The following is a 23,632-nucleotide window of genomic DNA, read 5'->3' on the forward strand; positions in this document are numbered from 1 at the left end:
AGTGTTACACACTCTGATGTTGAGGCAGCACAGCCTGCTGAAGAACACTGTGGATTCATTTGCAGATAAACATGTTATTTCTTAAAGTTCAGCTGAAACCTTTTCATATTTGCATCCTCTCAGATCTGCTCTCCTTCTGGACTTTGTTCCTCTCTCGGTTTGACTCGTGTGTGTGTGTAGTCCTGCCTCCTGGCTGCAGATGCTGCTGCCGTGTGCGTTTGTTAAGGAGCTGCAGTCAGATCTTCGCTCTTCTGTTCTTCACTGAGGAGAAGCTGGGCCCGTGGTGCCCTCCCTGTTCACCCCTCCGTGTGATGAATGAGTGCAGCTCTTTAACCATTGTGCTGCAGACGGCTCGGCTGTGCTGAGCAGTCATAATGTAAGTTAGCGGATATGAGCCCGTGGTGGCATGGCGCTTTAGTGGACGTACAATGACAGGCGTAATTTGCCACCGTGGGATTTGATTTCCACAGTGATCACAGAAAATATTGTTGGACAGCTTAATTAGTTTTATTCAGCTCCACGCCGTGGACTGATAACTCTGCAGAGGCCTGCTGATTCAGACAAGTGCAGAGTCTGATTCTCTGCTTTTCATTTCAGTGTTCGTTTATCAGGCAGCAAGAAACAGGAAGGAAGGAAAATCTTAATAAAAACCTGATTATGATCAGAGGGAGAGGCAGCACTGCCACAGACAGCATGGTGTGAACACCAGGTTAACATGGACGTGCTACAGGTAGGAGACACCTAATGCAACAGGGAAATTAAACACTGTAAGTCACCTTGATGAGGAGCAGAGCAACATGTGATGTCAGCCTGGACAGGTTAACACACTGTGGGGGTGCTCGGAGCTACAGGATGTACGGCACTGGTACACCTGCTCTCTCTGTGCTGGTGGGAGGAATGAAATGATCTGTACCAGATCAGAACACAAACAACAGTTCTTTCAAGGTTATGCATGTTTAACTTGGATAAAATTGAAGTTTTATTTCCTTTGTGTATATGGACTGTTTTTAAGATCCGTTTATTGTCATGTGCACAAATTACAATTAAATTCTGACTCTGCTGTCCACACTGACTGATATAAAAGGGTTAAAGTACAATAAGAAAAATAGAATAATGTACAAAAAGGGCAGTTTGAAAGAGCATGCAACAGAAAATATAAACTATGAATAAGTGAAGCTACGTTTGACCTTCTTCAGTTACCTGCACTGTTTTCTGTTAACCGTACAGGCACTATTACTTTAAATTCTGATCAAATTCTGCCACGGCTGCGGCCATGTTTGTAGTCCAATGAAAGAGGAGAATACTGAATCGAATGGTACTAGACGCAACGACGCTAACGCTAAGTGGGCGTAGGTGTTTGTGGAGGTTGTAGTTGCTTTAGGGTGCTTCAGTGAGTTTCAGTCAGTGGCACTGTGTCAGAGAGGTTTTTTTTTATCTCTTCATGATACTGTGTCGAGAGGGGCATGGCGGAGATTTCAGCAGAATTTTAACGGCAGGAATTTCCGTTGTTCCATAGTAATCCCAAAGAAGTTATCCTGCTGTAATTTTACAGTGATGACTATAATGACTATAATTATTATGGTTATTGTCAACTTACTTTTCAAAACCAATCTGATCAAAGAAAATATCAAAAAAGGAAAGAAAGCAAACCACTGAGGGTCTCTGGAAGCTAGCAGTTAGCCGTTAGCATGTCTGTAGGATTGTGGTCACCATTGTGACGTAGTAATATTCACACAAAGTGTTCATGAACCTACCGTCCAGTGCAAGAGTGAACATCTTGTTACTGTAGACCTCTCAGGATGAGGCAGCTACAGCTGACATTATTATTACCAACCAGCAGTTCTGAACCACTTCTGGACCAGGAGTGACAGCACCTGTGGTTTAAATGAGGTGCACCTGTTTTGTTGTAAGTTTGGCCCTTTGACACTCTGACGGTGTCGGCGGGGCGTCGCTGCTGTTTGGACTCTGTGTGGACTGGGAGGTGTGTGACGCGTCCGTCTGACTGACAGCAGTGTGTACATTACACATTACCAACCCCCTGAAATCCTGGATCCGTCAACATGAAAGTGAATTAGCATTAAGATTCAGCTCAGTTTCTTCATGCCAAACGTGTCTTCCTTCCCCCGCGGCACACCGACTACAACCTGAGCAGACCTCATTAAATGGAGGATGTCAACAGCCCACCTCTCCACAGGGAGCACACTTGGCTGGTACCAACCAAGGATTAATGAAGAATATGGGTCCACGGTGTTTCAGGTCTCAGTCCTTACATACAAATAAGGAACAGAGGTGACATGGAAATCTCAGCTTTCCTCTAATTACCTCTCTGAAGTCTTTGTTATGTTCACATCTATCAGAGCCTCCTATACATGGACTAAACATAAAACGTATGGCTGACATTACAGGCATCCATCTTTATCAGTCTGTGGTGCTCGCAGTGTGGCCACGTGTCTTCTGACATGGACTAGTAAAGATAAATGATCTTTTATAAACATAGATCAACTTTATATCAAGTACAACACCAGGAGCTGCTGTATATCAAAAGATATTAGTTCAGTTTTTTCTTCAGGTGTGAAACATCTTTTCTTTCCTTCACTTCTCATTCTTCACTCTGTCCCTCCTGCTCCTCTTCCTCCTCCTCTCTCTTGTAGAGCTTAAATAGTAGCAGCAGGGAGGGCACAGATCAGGCTGAGGCCTGAGCTGGTACATCAGGGCCGGCAGGAAGGGTTTCCTCGGTGTTGGTGTGGAGGCGGCTGCAGCTGGAGGGTGAAGCCAGTGAAGTGGCCCTCCCCAGCTCCCAGTACGCCTCCCAAAGCTTCCCCACAGTTCCTGGCTCATCGTTTGGTCTCTGATACTTTACACAGTCTCAGAGAGCAGCCGTCGTTCGATGTGTAATTACTCCATTGGAGACAATAGCCTCCTCCTATTGGCTGAAACCTGTGCAGTGTGGACTCCTCAGGGACCTATCAGAGCTCAGCGCTGTCTGGGGAGTGCTGGGCTGAATGGATACTGATGCACTCTGGGTAGTCCCCCGGGAGCCTCCTGTAGTGGTCTGTGAAAGTGAGTGTGTAGGTGTGGGTCACATTCAGACAGCCCTGCTGCTCTCTGTCTTCTTCCAGCTGTGGCCTATAGTTCATTACTAGCAGGAAAGTCAGGTTTTGTCCTCATTTTGAATCTACATGGAGGCTGATGATGGTGAGTGCCTTCATCAGCCTCCATCTTTACAGCCATGCTGTTTGTTTTCTCTCTAATGAAGGGGATTCCCACCAGCGGCCACAGATAACAGAGGCTGGCAGTTACAATGTCACGGCATCATGTCTTCATGTCATGCCGTATGATGACATGTCACCATCCGTCTGATATATATTGTTTTCACATCAGTGTTGTGGTAGCAGAAGCAGATCTGCACGCGCTCAGTATGTAAATGAGACACGAGCGGAGGGGGAGGACGAACAGCGACTGTGTGGGCTGTGACGTGTGCTGATGCTGATTACAGTGTCCCACCAATTCCATCTCTACACATTCATCACTGCTCGATGACACACACACACACACACACACACACACACATGTATCATCTACCTCCCATCTGCCTCCTCCCTCCCCGTCTTATTTTCTTTGGGTGAGGATCCAACATGAAGCCGTGTGTTGTTGCTGATCTCTGATTGCAGCATCCCACCACTTCTGTCAGTCACAATTCATCACTTCATCCATTCCTCTCTCGCCCATCCATCTCTCTCTCTCTCTGTATTTATTTGGTTATTTACTAGAGAACGATTTGATATGAGAAAGACACGGAGCTGACGTTGCTTTGATGCAGATTGCAACATCCCACCGTTTCTGTCAGTCATCATTTTTCATTTCTCCTGCCCCCCCCCCCCCCCCCGCCCTGTTCATTTAGGAGGACTTGATATGAAAATTAGCTTCAGCTGACGTGATGGTGTGATATGTATTGCAGCATCCCACCGCTTCTGTCCAGCAGGATTTATCATTAGTAGTTGATGTGCCAGCCCGGCCCACTCCCTCAGTGTCTCAGAACATTTTTAATTCTTTATGTAAAAATAAACAGATAAATGAAGAAGCTCACCACAAAACTGCTGAACTTACTTCTGCTTTATTTATAAGTGTGTGCATGTGTCTTGTGCTTTCGCCTGTGGCCAACCAACAAGCAGCCTTCATCAGGAAAGGATCCATAATTCCCTGGTGGTTCATTAGAGCCCTTGCTGTGTCTCTCGCTGTGGAAAGTGGGCCTTCACACACTTGTCAGCACAGAGTTTTGACGTCCGTTGGCTTTCTTATGGTGGAAAACAGTCAAACAGCACAGCTAAACATCAGCCTCCAGCTTCTCAGACTCACTCATCAGCTGACGGTGAAGCATTGGATCAATTAGCAGCAGCAATGATTACATGAGATGCAAAATAATGGTTGTTAATGGTGTTCAGCACGCACAGAGCACAGTGTCATATTCTGTGTATTGTCCTGCTGTCTCACTGGAACTCATTCAGTTCTGATGAAGAAGAATATGAGAGGAATAGGAATGAATGGTTCCTGTCAGGCCTGTGTTTCAGCCGTCATTACCTGCTAATGGAGCACAGATGTGTCTTATTAAAGACACTCAATGCTAATTTAATATATGTGTTGAAGCAGAGGGAGACAAGCCTGCAGAGGCTGCTGGTTGTCCACACACACACACACACACACACACACACACGTACAAATATGTGCATGTAAAAGTAACAGACATGCACGTTTACACACACACAGCTGGTGCCATCTGTAGATCTACAGTAGAATAGCCTGCTGGTAGGAGCAGCCCCATCTCTCTCTCTCTCTTTTTCACACACACACACACAAGCTGTGATGTGCCGCTGTCTCAGGGCCGAGTGTGACACGGTGTCAAAGTGTTTTGCTTTGCCTGCCAAGTGTCCTCCCCCCAGTCGTCCCTCATCTCCCCCATCACCTCCTCCATTACCCTCTCTCTTATCAGCTGTTTGTTTTATTTTCCCATCAAGGACAACCAAACTATAAATCTACAATCCCGAGCCACCAAAGTGTCCAAGTATCATCTTACTGTACAGTACTGGGTCCAGGTTTTACTGCCAGATAATCACCAAGATAAGTATCAACAACTAAAACTCATCACTGCGTTTAGAGCTATCAAAGCTAGCTTTAGGCAGCCGGGTAACCTCACTCTGTGTGTCATTATAAAGTCTGGCATCTGTGTGGAAACAGTCAAACATGTCTGTGAATTCATGGCATGAATAACATGATTTGGTGGAAATATTATTGATAGCTTCGATCAGCTTGTATGTTGTGGTACTAAGCTGCCTTTTTGAGCTAACTCATCATTGGTGTCCAGTGACTGACACATGTGTCACTTCCAAGCGGCAGCCTCCAGGGCTCAGACTTGAAGCCCATGCGGAATTGTCAAAACTTGTAATTCATGCTGCAGCCACTGGGGGCTGGCTCCAGCAGCAAGTCATTTCCCATAGACTCCCATGTTAAAATGGCCGACTTCACAGCAGAAAAGAACATGTTTACAGCCTGGTACAAAAAACCACTCTGGTCTCAGATGATAGGTTCTGTTCTAGTGTCAGTTGTACGGGGGGGGGTAAATGTTTTTACAACTCACTCATTTTAATTATATTTGGACTTAAAATTATGCATAATTAGGGGCGTTGCCTCTTGAGTGACAGACGGTTGACGCATCACAGCGTGAGTTTCCTGCTTCCATGATCGCCCACCCCCCTAAACTCCGCTCTTTGTCCATATTTGGAGTTTTGGTGGACATGACGCTGCCAACATGGCGGATGATGGCACGGAAGCTTTGTCCATAGTTTTTACTGTCAATGGTCACTTCACTGCTGCCACACTGGCCTAAAATCCTCAGTTAGTGTAATGTTACCAACAGCCTGGACTTCAGACAGAGCTGCAGTCAGATTGTTGTGTCCACTGGGAGCTGCATGAGGAGAGGATGTGTGTAATCGTCATGTCCAGTCACCCATGTTATACGTGGTCCTGCTGGCATCCCACATGACAACACACACACACACACACAGAGGTGTGTTTGTGTCTATAGGTTGAACTGTAACAGGGAGCCGGCTCACAAGCTCTCAGAGAGTTCTTTTAGTTTAACTTTGACTTTAGCTTCTGTAATGCAGACTGGATAACTGGATGCAGACTGGATGTTTATCATCATTATTTTATACATGGACCAGCTCACAGACAGACAAGCCCAAGAACACAACTGAGACCAGACACGTGCGCTCTGGACTGAAAGGATCTGAAATCAAGAATAATAACATCACTGTCCTCACCCAGACACGTGCACACAAGGGGGGAGTCACACTTACAAAAACACCCAGACACACACACACACACTGACCATCTTTTCCTGAACTGTGGCCCAGTTTTCCAGCCACTGTGTTTGTGTGTTTGCTTATGTTGGTGAGCACAGCATGAGTGTGTTTGTGTGCATGTGTAAGAGACAGAAAATGTTTGTGTGGGTGCCATCTGTTAAAATATTGTGTGGAACAGACCTCTATTATTCCCACAATCCCTCACAATCCCTCCCCTGCTGTCCCTGGCTGTTTTTTTCCGCTGCACCACCACCCTCGGATGAAAACAACAGCGTCATCAGCGTATCGTCACACACAGCACACAGCGTTTACATATTTTTGCACAACACATTATACAACACTCCAGTGTTGCTTGAAAAGTCACTGCAAATAGATCTATTCCTGTTATTTATGCAGCATGGTTGGATATTTGGCCTGAGCCTTCGAGCCGGTTGTGGTGGAGTTTGTGGACACTGGTGCTAAATGTGTGCTCCTGTATGTGGAAGCCCCGCTGAGCATGGCATGCAAATAAGGTGATGCATGTAGACAGTGTGACATGTAATCTTCTGCATGACAGGAAGTGGAGGAGGATAGATTGTAGTTTTAATAAATGTATTGTTTTGGGACTGATGGTCACTTACTGTGTGTGAAATGTGCGCCGTTACATCCACTGAAACAGTCTGCAGATTTTCTGCAGATGTTCCTCTTTTAGACAGACTGAAAAACTGTGACATTTATATGACCAGAGTTACATTCATTGTGACTTTCCAGGGTTGCTGTCGATGTAGCTGTTACAAATCTGGAACATTAATTGTTGTGCTGACAGCTCATGACAGCTCCTGGTCTCCAAACCTCTGAACCCCTTTGAGCTCAGCACTTCACTGTCTCAGGTCAGAGCAGAGTTAGTGGGTACAGTAGTGTAGATGTAAGAATGTGGAGGTAAGTTTGAAAGCGTGCAGTTGTAACATGAGTCAGAAAAATTCAAAAGCAGAATGGAGTCTATGTGGGCAGGTATACTTTACTCAGGACGCGCTGCTGCTTCACGCTGTTCTTTTTTTCATGTAAGGTCACAGACAGGTCTCCCTGCAGCAGTATATCTGTCGAGCTGTTTCCTAATTCCACTTCTCTTCACTCGTCAATACAAATCCTGTGTGTGATTGTGTTGACCTTCAACACTGTGGAGGCCTTTCAGCCAGCCTCTCCTCCACACAAAGCAGGACCTAATATTTGGGATGTCAGAATGCCACAAGAATATGTTGTTCACATAAAGCAGCAGTGAGCCGGTGTAGCATGTCCTCTCTAGTCGGACTGTGTGGTGCTGCAGCTGGACCGGGCAGCTCTCTCTGTGAGGACCCCCGTGGTAGGTGCACAGGTCACATCAACTCAGGGCTGGTTTCTTGTTCCCTCTGGTGAAGTAGTGGATCTACTCCAGGACCCGGCTTCGTGGTGAAGGTGTGTTTGTGTGAGGACAGTGCGAGTCAAACAGCGTTGCAGCGATGTGTTCATCACCAACATAATAATAATATCCAATAGAAAGAAGTGTGTCCTTGGACCAGGCTTTCCTGGCTGCCACCTCCTCCCTCTTCTCTTTGTCAGCATGTTGTTTTCTGTTTCTGAAATGATGCCCTCAGTTTTCATCCTCTGTCTCCTCACTATCTGCCACATGAATAAATGAATGTTTCGCTGCACTCTCCTTTGCCACCTTCTCTTTTCATTTCTGTGTCTCTCGCTGACCTCGCCGTCGTCTTTATCTGAATTTATGGATCTTTTCTTTCTCTTCTTCTTTGTTCTTCCTTCCTATGTGTGTTAATTGTGGCTCTTGCCTGTTGACAGTGCAGATGTATGGTGCTGTTGCTGCTGATTCTGTGTTATGAGATGTTTCATTAAACAGTGTCCTCCTGTGCTGTTCATCACCTTCAGTAGGTGAGCAGGTTCCGTCTCCCAGTGAGCGCTGAATTATTGACACTCTTACATCTAATCTAACTGCACCAGGCCCCGTCTCCTCACCCAGGGGATAGTGGCTATTTGATTTGGGCTCTGTCTCCATCTGGGCTCCAGCAGAAAAGAGAATTGCAAAGAAGTAATGCCGTGCTGCTTCCAATACCCTCGGCATGCTGGGAAGTTCAGGCTTCACTCAGATTTGGGTGGTGAGGGCTCCAGCGAGGCAAGTTCGCTCTGTTGATAACAGACTCAGGCCTCACTGGGAGGAAAAGAAGCTGCAGAATATAAACCGTCCATGATGGCAAAGATGGGCTGTGTGAGGAGGAAATCTGCTTAGTAATGCTAAGTAGAACAGAAGTGTGTCTGATATTGTGCAGCTCTGTGAGGAGCTCAGAAGAACCTTTGCTTTGCTCTGGACGCTGGGCTCCTGTCCCCTCTGGAACTGTTCCTCTCCATCCTTTAGAGACTTGATGACACATTGCAGACAACACCTCTCTTTCTCTTCGTCTCTGAGTCAGAGAAGCTCAGTAAGTGTGTGTCTGTTGTGGCAGATTCAGAAAACTGATATTGTTCCTGCTCACTTTCATCATCATGTGTTTGAATTGCAGGCAATAGAAATAGTCAGATGTTTGTTTCAGACATCAGAGCAGAAATTCAATGGAAACTTTTTGGGGTCAGAAAGCTGAGAGAAAGTAGGGGTGAGAAGTCAGAGGAAAAAAAACTGAACAAAGGGCAAAAAGGCTGGATGACCGTGGATGGATTAAATAAAGGAAATCTGCATGAGAGGCGACGAAGGTGCAGATGAGAGAGGAGGAGAGGCCGATCAATAATCTCAGAGTCTGTCGATGGAAACTCCTTCAATGAGTGAGTGTGGGAGGAGGCACACACACACACACACTCTCTCTCTCTCTCTCCTGGCTCCATGTTTTCACCTCTCGTCAGCACAGATTTTTAAATAACAACTTTATTATTTTCATACATATATTTCAATGCACTGACATGTAGAGTTTTACTACATGTTCACACGGCTAGCAGCTGTATTCAGCATCACAGAAACAGTTAGGACGCATGTTTGCTGCCTGACCCTGGCTGTATGTTCATGTTTCAGATGCAGACGAGTTGGTTTCTTCAGCTCTCTGCAGGTCAGGGTTTATGTTTATATTACTGTAATGCTTCCACAGCTGTCAGAAACAGGAAAGTCACTGGTCACTATAATGAGTCTCACACTCACACACACACACACACACACACACAACAGGGAAAAAAGCTCTTAAATTCCAAACCCCAAGGCTCCTCTTCAATAACAATCGAACCATGTAGGTCTGCTGAATTAATAAGTGCACCATGTTGTATAAATATTGATGAGGATGTGAGTACACCCAGAACCTCTCCTCACAGGGGTAATTTATTTTTCTCATTACTTTCAATTGCTGTGTGCTCCCACCAGTGCTGAGTACTGAGACTACTTTTCAGCTCTTTGAACTTGGACCGCACCGACGAGTGTTTTTCTAAAGGGTCCAGAAAGAAGTCATTCATATTTGAGCAGAGGATGTATCCCTTCAGACCGCTGAAGTGTTTCTGCTGAGTCTGAGGCAAGAATCTGTGGCCTGTCTGACATCTTATCTGGAAATATTTAAACGCTCGGCTCCCTTTCATGTGTGCAGATGATGTCAAAGTGCAGAGACAACTTAAAAGGAGCGAAACTCTAACGAAATTAGATTTCATTGTGAAGATGAATGTTCCACATTTCTCTCTACAAGGTCTCCATGATGGTATGCATGTAACGTGTGTAGACTACTGTTGGTTAGTGAAGATTATCATGACCTCACACATTTCAGGCTGAATGCACATGCAACACCAAGAAGAAGGGACTGAAGCCCGAACAGCAGAGGACTCATTCAGCAGAGCTGCTAGGTTTTATATTCTAAGTATTTATGAGGTGAAAAGATGTCCGTCAATGTAATGAATGCAGAAAAGATATTAGTGAAGGAAAACATGAGGAACTTTATGAATTAGCTGATGCAGAGGAGTTGTTGTGGGCTGACCCGTTGGCCCGGTGCTGCTCATCATGCCCACAGATTGAATATACTGTGCTCATCTCACACTGTGAAGACATCATGAAGCTGTTCCTCTGCCACCGGCCTGAACGTCCTTCCTCTTCACTTCAGATTAAATGTCAGATAATGTTATCCTTTGATGGTGCAGATATCTCGCCCTGTTTGTTCTTGTTTTAACCTCATGCAGTCAGTGATGTGGGTTAACCCCTGCTTTACATATCACTGTTTGTGTTTTGAGCCTGAGATGTTTTTCTTCCCGTCCCTCATGTGACTCTTTATGACTTTGCACTGGCCGAGCTCTAATTAAGAGCTGCAGGAAAAATCAGTATTGGTTCAGTGGGAGCATCATGGACAATCCATTCCTGCCATGGATTATCTTTTCAACCTCTTGTAGTATTGACTGGGATCAATATTAATGCATCTTTACTGCTAATCTACTCCTCTGCAGACTCTTTCCTGCCACGTGACTCATCGATCAGCATTGCAGTAGATCCCAGTCCATTTCCTCAGATCGATTGATCACCCTCACTATTACTGACTGGCTGCTAGGTGTAATTTGAGCCCTGTACACCAAACACATGATCAACGCTTGGATTCATTGATTCACCTTCATATTTTGGATGTTTACGTTTTGAGGAATCCTTATCTTGATGAAAGGAGCGGAGAAGATTCACCACACTCTCCCAGAGGAGTGCACCGAGCAGCACAACATGCTGATTACCACTCTCTCTACAGGCAGCATCTGGAACATCTGGTTCCATCATGAACGTAGATGTCGAGTTTGGAAGGTCGACAGAGTCTTAATGAGACGTTTTAAAATGAATTTTGTCATCTTCCTTTTTTAGCATCAAATATGAAACAGTCATTCTGAGTCTGAACAGACGAGCTGTGTGCAGCTGAGTCAGAGCAGGACATTGTTTACGTCCAGCAGCATCACATTCATATTCATCACATTCTCTGCTGATAACTCTGCTAATTCACAGCAGCCAATGCAAACATACCGGCTGCTGTTGTGATGGTGGATATTAGTATTAGTAGTAGCATTCTAATGGACAGCAGCTTTCCTCTGTCAATGCAAATGTCTGATTTTCATGACAATGCAGCTCTTTCTGCTGCAGCCTCTGTGTATCGCTGCCCCGTCCTCCCCTGAGAGGAAACACAGTCCAGCAGGCGGACCATCAGCCGGGGCTCTCTGTTCGAAGCCTTCTGAATGAGCTGTGGGGCTGAAGGAGAACTTTCTTCACTCCTTTGAGCAGAGAGGACCTTTTACTTGGTGCTTAGTTTGAAAATGTGTGTGGGTCTACAAGTTAAGATAATCAGACTGGTTGAGTTACTCATTAAAGCCGTACGGGCCATCTCCTGACTGATCACCACATAAATCCAGGCTCATTTAAACCCCCCCACCGTGTCTTAGTGGAACTTTGGCTGTTTACTGGATGACTGACTCTCGGCCAGGCGACCTCGGCCTCTGTGGGTGTTGTCTGTTGGTGCTTGCTTGGACAGGAACCCAAATAAATGGTCATTATGTGATGTAGCAGATGGGACTCTCAGCAAAAACTCCAAGTTGTTCAAACAGTGTTTTCTTCAGCCCTCCAGAAGAACAAATGTCTGCTCGCTCCTTTGGCTCATGGCGTCTACATTTGAATTGGTTCTTAGACTGCCCTTCATGTGTGAGCCTCTCCTCTTTATTTTAATGAGGTCTTCATGCGGCTATGAGCTGAGATCTAGTTGCAAATATCAGCTAAACGTTCACAGTGTTGGGTCGTATCACGCGGCAGCGTGTCTGCGGTTTAACATGGATCTAATAACAGAGTCACTACCCATTACGTCTCTTTCTTCCTCCCATCCATCTCCACACTATTCCTCTTTTGTCGTGTTGGAGTTTAACAGTTTGATTTAGAGGCACGTATTTCAGAGTAGACCTTCCTCATGATTCATCACCGCCCTCTCTGTCTCCCTCTCTCTCTCCCGCCCACCCTGTGGAGCTGCAGGAGGTGTGTGATGGATTTCCACCGAGCAGTTATAAAAACGAACCCACTCTGACAGCGATGACCTGAGATTTACAGTTTGCTCTCTTCTCTCTGTAGTAAAGGTAAAGGGATAATAGAAAGTCCATTTATTTATGGGCACCTTTCATGGTGTCTTTTTTGCAGTCCATGTCCTTGTCATGTTGAGTCCCTGTGTGTCTGTGGATTAGTCCACTCGTTGTTTCAGATGTTACTTACTGAATTTCAAACAGCATTCTAGTGGAAGAAGTGGAACATGACGTTTCCTTGCTTTAATGGACTACAGGGCCTAACCCGTCCTCTGTTTCTGCTGCTTTCATGTGTTTTACCTATTTAAACCGGTAGAGATCGTTTTAACTGTGGTGGTAGGCTAAAGTAGCCCTACATGAGCACAGAGTTATCTGAACCTGAATGATCTGACCAGGAGGGAGGATGGCGGCTCGGAGACAAAGCTCTGGTTCTTTCAGAGTTTCTCTCTGTCATTCGTCTCACATCCACTCTGGTGCTAGTTTCCGTTCCTTCTCCTCACTGGTGGATCCACTCTGTCTCTCAGCTGTCTCCTTCAGACGATGACGGTCTTATACAGAACTGTTTCTGACTCTGCTTCTGCTCCATCAAACAGCCCATCACAATGAAAGAACCTCCCGAAGAGATCCACTTCACTTCACAGTGTGTGCAGCCGATGAACACTGAGCGCGTCGGTTTCTCCTTTGCTGTCTTATATACTGTGTGTACATTTAGGTGCATGGGATATGTATAGAAAGTGTCAAAACAACATGTACAACAAAGTCTAAAACATCTCAGATATGAAGACAGTAAAGTGAGCGGAAAGGTGTCAAGCAGAGGTAAAGCACAAGTGACAAGGAGTCAGAAAGGGGAGAAGGTTGAGTTCAGCTCAGCGTTCTGACAAAAACAGACAAAGGGCAACAGAAGGAGTGAGAGAAAGTGTGACATTAAACAGAAAAGGAAGAGACGCTCACAGACAGCCAGCAGACAAAAACAGGGCGACGTCCATGACAACAGCGAGACCAGGCCTCAGATATTCAGCCTGGAAAATGAGGAGGGGCTCAGTCCATCACCTGACGGACACAAACGCACTCAACCACATCGCCTGCCTCATCAGTCATTCCAAACACCAGCAGCCAGGAATCAGCCACAGCTCACCTCCGACTCCTCACACCCACCGGCTCTTCTCTCATTGGTGGATGACATCTGTCAATCAAACACCGGTTAAAGTAACGTGGCACCGATAATGTCCTCCAAGTGGAAAGTTGCAGTACTGCTGAAGATTCATTTTACAAAACAAGCACTAATAATAACAACGAATGTAACAATGAAACGACACGTGAACATACAACAAAACCAACGATCTAAACCAGGCAGGACCACGACCCTAGGAGGAGCAGACCAGCTCAGAGTTGGACACAAACTGCTTGGAAATACAATCCTGTGCCACATTCCAGCAGTGGCAGCTTGTGTGTGTGGAGGGGAGCACGCTGCAGGAAGTGGATCATGGATGAACGGATGGTTGATTTGTTTTATGCTCTGGAGGTCTGTTTGCGTGTCTGTTGTGTTTTGCTTGAAATTCACCCCATTAAATGTTGAAATAGTCGTTAACCTTCTCTTCACCCCGATCAGCTGCTATCACAGACAATCACTGAGTTTCTCTCTGTGACACCGAAGCAGACTGAGTCACACTCACAAGTGCTCTTTTCACTGTGACCACCAGAAAACAGCACTATAGGACCGTGTGTGTGTGTGTGTGTGTGTGTGTGTGTGTGTGTGTGTGTGTGTGTGTGTGTGTGTGTGTGTGTGTGTGTGTGTGTGTGTGTGTGTGCGTGCGTGCGTGCGTGCGTGCGCGTGCGTGCGTGCGTGTGTGTGTGTGTGTGTGTGTGTGTGTGTGTGTGTGTGTGTGTGTGCCAATATGAATATTCTGTGAATCAGAAGGAGTCAGGCCACTCTAATCTGAAATCTAATTATAATTCAGCAGAAGTCTGTGGGTGTAATTCCAATCAGAATGTCCCTGTAAACAGCTGAATGTGACATTTGAGCTGCTTTCAGCTCTGAGCTCAGTGGTGAAAATGAAAATCTAAGACGACGCTGAGAATCAAATCTACCAGGAGAGGAGAGCAGATCTGTGCAGCCTGTGGATATCTGAAACATCCGCCCTGTTTAATAGAGTGCATTAACCTCAAAGCATCTACAAATAATCCAAAAAATAACAGCAAAGGCTTGGGTGGAGGAGGAGGTCTGCGCCCAGCCCAGGCTGTTCTGGTGGGGCTTAACACGGGCACAGAGCCCCCTGGAGGTGGAGCTGGAGGGAGGGTGAGTGAGAGAGATGACGGAGCCACGGGGGAGAGAGACACGGCTCTGACCATCTGCCAGCCCACAGCCTCTGCCAACACACACACACACAATGTACACAAACAGACTGCACGCGTCCTCCACAGTGTGCTTCAGGTGTGTGTGTGTTGGCAGGATGGAGGCTGGGCCTGTCCTTCTGCCGGCTCCCTGCTGAATTTATACTTCTCTCTCAGGATAAAACGACCCTCCACCCATTAACTTCTCCATCCACCCAGCCATCCTCCGCCTCCTGCTTGCTCTTCTGCTTTCTACAAACACAATCTCACTTTATCTTTGACTCGCTGCTCTGCAGTTTTTTTTTCATCCTACCTGTGTAGAATCAGCAACCAGAGGAAGAACAGGAAGAAGCCGACATTCTACCGCTTTAACACATAAAAGGATCTTCATGTGTTTGATGAGCTTAGCAGACACGAGGCGGATGCTAAAATCAGATGTGTCATTTCACCAGTGATGAGTTTTTGTTCCAGCACCAGTGTTGTTGTTTTGTTCTTTTTCCATAAACTGAAAACACTCCTGTAAAGCTGGAAATAAAAGGCTTTAGATTTATACACATCATCCACATCACCAGGACAAAGCTAGTACAGAAAGAGAGCTTCAAGCCACACGTTAGCACAGCGTCACTTCACAAAGACGCATTTTTTTGTTGCTTTTTTTGACACATCATGTAGATGAATGCAGCGGGTTGATGTTCCTCCTCCTCCACTCGTGGCCAGTGGAAAGAAGTGCTGGCAGGAAACAGATGCTGTTCTCCAGCTTTCTTTGTTAGCATTATTAGCAGTGCTAGTAAACAGACGTCCCCCTTACTCACAGCTGTCAAACTTTATTGACACACATCAACAGACAGACGGTGTTTCTGCTGCCCAGGCGATGGAGGAGGCGCCTGGCGCCGATGAGGTGTGTGCTGTGTACCTGGTGGCTTGGACTGAGTCTTGGAACTATTCATCACGTTATCTTTGAAGCCTCTGTGCTGCTCAGTTCTGTGCATATGGGTGTTTGGTTCCACAGTCTGTGCTGCGTGTGAGGACTGGGAACATCACATGGAAATGAGTCAGTGTGTGTGTGTGTGTGTTTCTGTGGTAATCAGTGGAGATGAGAACAGAGGGGATTAGTGACTTAATCAGGCCGATACATGATGGTTATTAATAGAATTAGACTGAGTTGTTATTTCACTCCAAACTTTCTCTGCTTTTCTTTTGATAGTTTTTCCATCTGTCAACACAACAGAGGTGTGTTACACACAGAGCGGAGTTACATCTGTTAATGAATGGAACTTCTTCAACTGTCGAGTCACTCGTTCATCCACTGATCTGACTTTATTTAACCATTGGATATACATATGTATTCAAATATATACACTGCCAGTTCCACGGCTTCTCTGCTCAGCAGAACAGTTCACAGGTTCTCTTTTTAACACCACTAGCTAACACAGCGTCGCATTAGAACACAGGAGTGATGGCTGCTGGGAAAGGGCCTCTGTACACCTTTTCTAACTAGAGTATTTACCACATTAACTATGTCTACACTGTAGTCTGATTACTTTAATGTTATCTTCACTGAAAAAACAAACATTAAAAAAAATAAAGACATTTCCAGGTGACCCCAAACTTTTGAAAGGTAGTGTATATATTCTCCTTCATGCCAGTGTTACATATTTTCTCCTCGTCTTATTTTCTCCTGCCTCCTTTTGTTTTTCTTTCCTCTCCTTCTCCTCCACCCATCCCCTTCTCCTCCACCCCTAAATGTGACAAGTGACAGACTTTCCTTACGCTCCCCGTCCTGTTTTATTCATACCGTTGAGATGTTTGTCAGTCTGGCCGCTGTTTGTTTATCCTGCCACAACATTCTGTCTGTGTGTTTGGAACATGTGACCGTGGAACAAAAAAACAGCTCAGAACCTGAGCTGGAGGTGAAGTCTGATCATGTGACCTGCAGCAGCTCAGCTCTGTCTGAACTAGCTGTGTATTTTTACTGTAACAAAGAATCTTTATAATATTTGTTTTCATCAAAGCTCAGATCTGAAACCACATCTGGGCTAAACAGCACCATGAAACCTCACTGTCCTCCTTCCTCCTCCTCCTCCTCTTTCTTCGCCCCCTCTGTCCTCTGGGGGATTACTGCAGAGGATTGAAGGACATGGATGGACAGATCAGACAAAAAGAGGAGCAGAGTGAGGAGGAGGAAAGTATGTCTTAATACCACAGAGAGGGAAGGCTTAGTGGTCCAAACCACAGCCAGAAACTGCTTTGAAATGAAACCTGCTCTAAATGAGGAGGAGGAGGAGGAGGAGGAGGAGGAGGAGGAAGAGGAGAAGGGCTCTGAGAGGGATATTTGCTTCAACTTGCTGGAGAAAATGTGTCAAAGCTTTTTCTTTTGTAATTTTGTCTCAGCAGGACGCAAAAATACAAAACACAAAGCAGAGCGTCAACACTGGAGATCTCCTGAGCCGGGTTCCTCGATAAGTCAGGACTGTGGCGTCAAAGCTGTCCAGGAAATATTCAGCATGTGGGAGGAAAACAAAGGGTTAAGACAAAAAGCAGAAGGTCAGATTAAGATGTTCATTAGTCAGAGATTAGCTGTGTCCATACAGAGCGACTTTAATCTGAGGCGTTAGGACACACACAGCTGTAAGTTTGGTCCTGAAGGGGACAAATGGACACTTTTACATTATAAATACAAACAAATAAGATGAGTAGGTGTGTTGCTGTCTCCTAATCCAGCAAACAGCCAGACCAGTGTGTGGTTAAAAATACATAAAACCAAACCAAACACACACACACAGCTTCTCCCTACAGCTTGTGCACAGCCGAATGTCAGCAGACCGATCAGGGCCGGACAGTCAGCCAGGCCAGACCGCCTCTCTCCCGTCCACTTATCTCTCTTCTCATCTTAATAAGATCGGAGGAGCTGCCGCTCCCCTCCCGACAGGCCGGCCTGTCCGACTGTAAACCGCAGTCTCATTAACCAGACATATTGGCCTCCGCGGTACAAAGGGCCTCCTCTGGAGCTGACACTCAGCTGTCCTGACTCGCTCATTTAAAAGTGAGGCGCTGACATCCTCGCCGTGTGCCATCATCGATAGCAGTAAGCAGCACTTTGGGAGGGAGCGGAGGGGAGGGGCCGAGCTTTCATTCACACACAGATGAGGTTAGATTCAGATGTCAGATCGAGAGGATCAGATCTGATGGTTGAATAGATCTCACTCTTTCATGGTCATTTAGACGCTCCTCTGTTTTTCTAATCAGACTCATTTCAGTGCGGTTCAAAGGGGCCGTCTGGGTCTCATTCAGGACCTGATCCTGTCAGGAGATTACTGCAAACAGGGCACAACTGGCATATTGTTTGCAGTCAGGCTGGAAAATGAATGAAGGCTCCTCGGTGGTGCATTATGGGAAAGGGAAGGTTTTCCAGCCTTCTCCCATGTCTTGGGACTTGGATGTGTCCCTGGCACAGCAGCTGGTCTCACAGGATTCAGGAACAGCCTGAATCCTCCGCTCTCCAGGACTCACACAAGTTTGTGTTTTCACGGCATGTGGTGTGGACCAATCAGCATCCAGTGAGGCTGTGCTTCCATTCATAGGCACAGTTTCTGCCCAACGTTCAGAGATCCTCGGCAGCGTGTTGTTTTCCTCTCATCTGGTTGGTTGAGGTTATCTTGTGATATAGAGTGTTTACAAACACTTTCTTTTTAGCTTAGCATATCTACAGCTTTGGAACCACAGAGCCTGTTAACTTATTCTGTGGAAGGTTATCACCACAGTGCTGCCACTGAGCTACCTGCAGTTAGCATTAGCATTTCTGTCTTACTCTTCATCTGTTGAAGGTTTATTTGCAGCACAGTACACCAGCATGGAGCAGTAGCCGGAGCCTTAGATGTGGGACGTCCTTGTCCCGCTGCTCTGATGCAGTTGTTCTATAAACGTGTCCTTCAGAGGACGCAGCCCTTGAACTGGGACATGTAGTCCTACGGCTGCTTTGACTTTCCAGACAATATTGAAACTCCTGCATCTGTTGCAGTAGTTAATGACTCATAATTCAAGGTTTAAATGGTGGCCTATGTGTTGCTAGTTTTTCTGGACAGTTTCCTGCACTCACATTCTGTGGAGGGCTTTGGGTGCAGCTCATTAAATGTCTGACAGCCTTTCTCCTGTTTTTTTTTCTCCTTTCTTTATCATGTAAACTTTATCTGTAGGAATCTCGGGCTCGTGTCTCCGCGGTCTGATTGTGAGTGACAGCAGTGGGAAGCAGAGATGCTGCTGCTAAACAAAAACTGATGGATTACAGAAGCAGTCAGGTTTTCCTTCCTCGCTCCACGCCGGACAGGTTTCTGTGATTTGACAAATCCTCCCCCAGGTTTCTGCTGCTCGTCTACAAATTCTGTCTCAGCGAGGAAACATCATCCTCATATCATGTCACACTTGTTGTCTGGATTCTGGGCTGTTTCTTATAACTGCTTCAAATTACATCATCGCTGAGTTCTGTTTGGTGACTGATTCAAACCAGCAGCCCCCTCTCTGCTGGACTCTGACCTACATGTGAGTCAAAGCCGTCCCTGTAGGGATCTGATCCCTGTCCCGGCCTGTGTCACTGCTATGCTACAGTTTCACCACACTGATGTAAAGGCTGTAACTAGATGTCACAGTGATGTGATGCAATGTTCTGCCAGCAGCTCGTCACTGGTGTTTTACTGAAGATTTGAAGAAGAGTGTAAGTGTTTTCTGCTGTAGTTCTAACATGGAGGTCTGTGCGCACTGACTCAGTTTTGGGTTGAAGAGCTGGAAGCAGAGCTGCTGGAGCGCTCCTCCACGCAGCTCCATCACTTCTCAGACTGCTTAGAGAAGCAGCAGAATGTCTTCAAGGAACTCTAACAGATCCTGGAGCTCTTCACGGAAAAATGACCCAGAAGACTTTAGCCTCAGGTCCTACCGGTGTCCAGCCCCTGGTGGACACTAGTAGGACTGCAGTTTTGGCCTCAGGGCTCACCCTCTGGAGGGTTGTTCTTTGAATATTTGGGATGTTTGGTGCAAATTAGGGCTGTGCTGAGCAGATCCTGGCTGAGTGCTCTGCAGGAGGGTGACTGACAGGGACAGAGAGGGATAGAAGGTCTGAACTCACATCATCATATCATGATGACATACAGCCTCCAGGAAATCACTCTGTCCCACAGTGTCTCTGTTGAATTGGAGTTTATGAACCAAAGTTATTCATGAGGTTTTCTTCTCTTCTTCTCAGGCAGCTGCAGATCGTATCCAGTCATCCGCCATCACAGCTGGAGCTGTTCCTGATTGGCTCCCGTTAATACAGAAACATTGCAGCTTCTTCATCAGGTATGTTCTTCTTCTTCTTCCTGTGAACAGCACGTGAAAAACCAAACAAACCCTGAAAATGAATGTGGACCGTGGCGGCGCCGCCCATTCTCTCATCCTCGGTGGTAATTTCAGGTCCACAGTCAGACACCTGCGCCTCTGTTTGATAAATATTGAATCTTCCAGAATTGAAATGGACCTTTAAGATGGCACGCACGCACACACACACACGCACACACACACAGACACACACACACACACACACACACACAGACATATTTCCCTCTCATTAGCAGGTTTGTGCTGAGATGTGTGTGTCTGCTGGTTTTGTTGCTGTTTGACAGAGAGGAAAAACACAAAGACAGCTGTGTGTGTGTGTGTGTGTGTGCGTGCGCCTCTGTTTGCAGTCATTCTGACAGAGTACACAAAGAAGGTGTGACAGGCATGGTGATCCTCTGAGTGTGTGTGTGTCTCCAGCTGTCTCTGACAGTTTACTATGCATGTCTCTGAAACCTGGGCTGAACCTATAAAGTAACAGGATCTTCTAACGTGCGTCGGGTCTTTACAGACAGTTACATTTGTCGTGGTGTAGGTCTATTTGTCCCTCAGTGTCTAATGCCCAGTTTACACTGCGTGACTTTGGGCTGTCGCAGACGAAAGACGAGCATCGTAGGAGAATCGTGGAGATATCTGTGGTCGTGGCTCTAAATCGGTGGTCTTACGGCGCACTGTGAGGCAGGTTCCATGACGGCCGCTGTCAGCGTCTTGCGACCAAAGACAAGCTGAGATAAGATTGTAGCGGGTTCAGAAACTGTCTCACAGTGTGACAGCTGCTACGACCTGTCACTCCGTGTCCTCCTCCTCCTCACATGTCAACCTGTGACCGCCTGTGATTCAGTAAATCGTCATCGTACAATCTGCACGCATCGAACTTGACGTCGTACCAAAGTTTATTACATTCACGTCGCATAGTGTGTCATGCAATGGTCTTATAAGAGTGATAAAAATTGCACAACACTAAAAACACGCCTGACAGCAGACAGTTGGAGCAGGCACATGGAGCGTTGGGGGGGTTCAAACTCTGGAGGAGGGGGATGAACGATGATAACTGTGCAGCAGCTGAATCACAGGCTCCTCTTCCTGCCTCCATACACTCTACAAGGTCGCGTCTAATATGAACATGAGTCTATGTGTGTGTCCTCCTGCACGGCCGTCCACTGCCGAGTGGCTCTGAGTGTGTGTCCGTGTGCTGGAACATATTAAGCTGATGGTGGGCGTATCAAGGACGCCCGTGCTGCCTCTCAGAGCAGAGAGGAGGACAGTGTGTGCGGCAGTAACAGCAGCTTTATAGGCAGTAACAGTAACAGTGGACGGCCTCTGATGGCGTCTGGGCGGATCCATCAGACTAATGGCAGTCATGGGAGTCTAAGAACTTGTCGCTGTGTTTCTTGGTGCTTTGCCTCTTTGGAAAGGACACGATGACAACGAACTTTTTAGTCTGAGACTAAACACGTCTTATTTTATATCTGTCTGCTTCATATCTCCGTGTGTCATCATATATATTATGTTTTACAGGACTCATCTTTTAACGATGCAGCTGCTTTTTGGTTGGTAAACAGCAGCCGGACTGAGTCTGCTCTGCAGAGGAGTGCATTCAGTCCACAGACTGCAATTTGACTGTCAATTGCTCAATTCAGAGAACAACACCAGGCCCCTGGCTGCTGGCTGAGTGTTTTCAGCAGCCTTAGAGAAGCCTCCCACAGGAGCTCAGGCCTTGTCGAGATTTACTGCCCAGGTCCAAAATTAAAGGAGCACCTTTCCTCTGTTATTGTGGCTGTCATGTAAAAACCTGACATCACTTTTAGAGAAGTAAAGAAGCAGACACCAGCTGATGCTGCTTCAATGTAGCACAGCACCATAATGTCCTTCCCAGCTCGTATCCACATGATTTAACTCTTCATTATAACTCAGACACCATCACGTCACAGTAAATATGCTTTTCATTATGAGTTTGGTTGGTCCCCCTGAAATAAAGCTGAAGCTTTAAACAGCGTCTGCGGTCTTTGTTGTGTTCCCCATCACATGTTCCTGTGATGCAGACACATGAACGTGAAGCTGTGCAGGGTCAGGCTGCAGATAGGAGCTGTGGTGTTGAACAGTCGTGATAAACAGAAGCCTCTGAGTCTGTGACAGATTTTAGCTTCCTGCTAATGGAACCAGCACTCAGACCTAAAGCACACTGAAAACCATCATCTCCTCTCACTGAGAACTGAAACCACAGGGGAGGAATAAATGAACGAGAGAGAAGCGCCAGGAAAATAAAGGAGGATTTAATAAACGCAATGGAGACAATAAATTTGTGAAGACTGTTATTAGAGCTTCTGTTGTGTTCGGTGGTTTGGATTTTGCAGCTCCTCCATGAACAATAGAGCGAGGAGAGCATTTATTATCAAGATGTGTTTCCTCCTGTGCTCAGCGCTCGCTCGCTCTGCTGAGAGACAGCTGTCCACAGAAATGTAAATGAAGACATGAAGCGTCTCTGGAGCGTCTCTAACAAAGCTCCGCTCACACTGAAGTAAAACCTTTCTTTTCTTTCCACCAAGTCTGAGAAGCTGTGAAGATTAACTGGATCTCAATTAGACTTTAATGACAGAGGGAAAAAACATTGTTCCAGGCACACAAACAAAAAGTCATTAGCAGCCATTAATTCACTGTTAGAAAGAAAAACATCTGTTTGAGTCGCACACGGAACAGAAACATGGCCTGTCCACACTGTGGAGAGAGGGTGCTTTCTTATTGTCTTATCTTGTTGTTGTTGTTGTTGTTGTTGTTTCTACCCTTTCTGTGATCTGAGGTGTGTTTTGTGAACTGTTGTATTTTGACCTTCAGGGCCACCGTAGCATTTCAATCAGGAGAGACTAGATGTTCAGCTGAGAAAGAATTTATTGAAATACAGTGAATGAATGAATGAAATGTGCTTTGGCGTTCTAGACCCCGATGCGATGACCGACATCTGAAGGGGGAAAGGACAGGAGATGAGGCCGCTTAGGCAGGAACCCCCCCGGGTCTAGACCTGGTGGTGGTGAAGGAGCAGAAGAGCAGGGCATAAGAGGCCTTGCGCTGTTGAGGAACTGGTGGAGCTTGGGGTGGAGGAGGGTTGCCGAAATCGATCTGAAAGACAGCTGGAGAGGAGACGGAGAGATTTTTAAGTGAATTGCTGAGCGGTGATTGGGCAGGAGAGGAACGGCTCGGCCGCTGATTGGAGGGGGAGTTGCTCTATATTAACCAGCTGATTAAGTGGGAGGCAGAGAAAGAGAAAGGGGTGAGGGAGAAGGTGGGACAAGTGTGAGGAGGATGAGGGAGAGGCGGCTGGAAAGAAGTGATGAAAGAGTGAAGATAGTCTTCCTGATTGAACTTGCGCTAAGAGCTTCATATAAAATAGGCACAGGTCAGTTTCATTTGCTGAGTTCAACCAGGAAGTTGGTAGATTGTGATGATCAATAGAAATCATTTGGAAACATGCAATGTAATAAGTGAGCGTCAGTGTGTGAACATGATGTTGTGGTAAGTTGGTTGTCCTCATCTTTTCACATGTTGTTGTTAGAATGGTGTGTTCTTTCTGT

At 46.2% G+C, this 23,632-nt stretch overlaps 3 protein-coding genes across 4 annotated transcripts in view; 2 read left to right on the forward strand and 1 right to left on the reverse strand.

Moving 5' to 3' along the window:
• LOC114444601 (scavenger receptor cysteine-rich type 1 protein M130-like) overlaps positions 1 to 23,632 on the forward strand; it is a 902,860-nt gene that overhangs the window by 804,398 nt on the left and 74,830 nt on the right. The gene's annotated exons all lie outside the window — the stretch shown is intronic.
• LOC114444595 (scavenger receptor cysteine-rich type 1 protein M130-like) overlaps positions 1 to 23,632 on the reverse strand; it is a 493,351-nt gene that overhangs the window by 344,723 nt on the left and 124,996 nt on the right. The gene's annotated exons all lie outside the window — the stretch shown is intronic.
• The window catches only part of LOC114444609 (leucine-rich repeat and fibronectin type III domain-containing protein 1-like protein), a 182,498-nt gene that overhangs the window by 107,007 nt on the left and 51,859 nt on the right, over positions 1 to 23,632 (forward strand). The window contains exon 5 of the mRNA XM_028419325.1: positions 19,936 to 20,030. The gene's annotated coding sequence lies outside the window, so the exon portion shown is untranslated. The remainder of the gene's footprint in view (positions 1 to 19,935; positions 20,031 to 23,632) is intronic.

The sequence above is a fragment of the Parambassis ranga genome, chromosome 13, assembly GCF_900634625.1.
Source record: "Parambassis ranga chromosome 13, fParRan2.1, whole genome shotgun sequence".
NCBI classification, from domain to species: domain Eukaryota; kingdom Metazoa; phylum Chordata; class Actinopteri; family Ambassidae; genus Parambassis; species Parambassis ranga.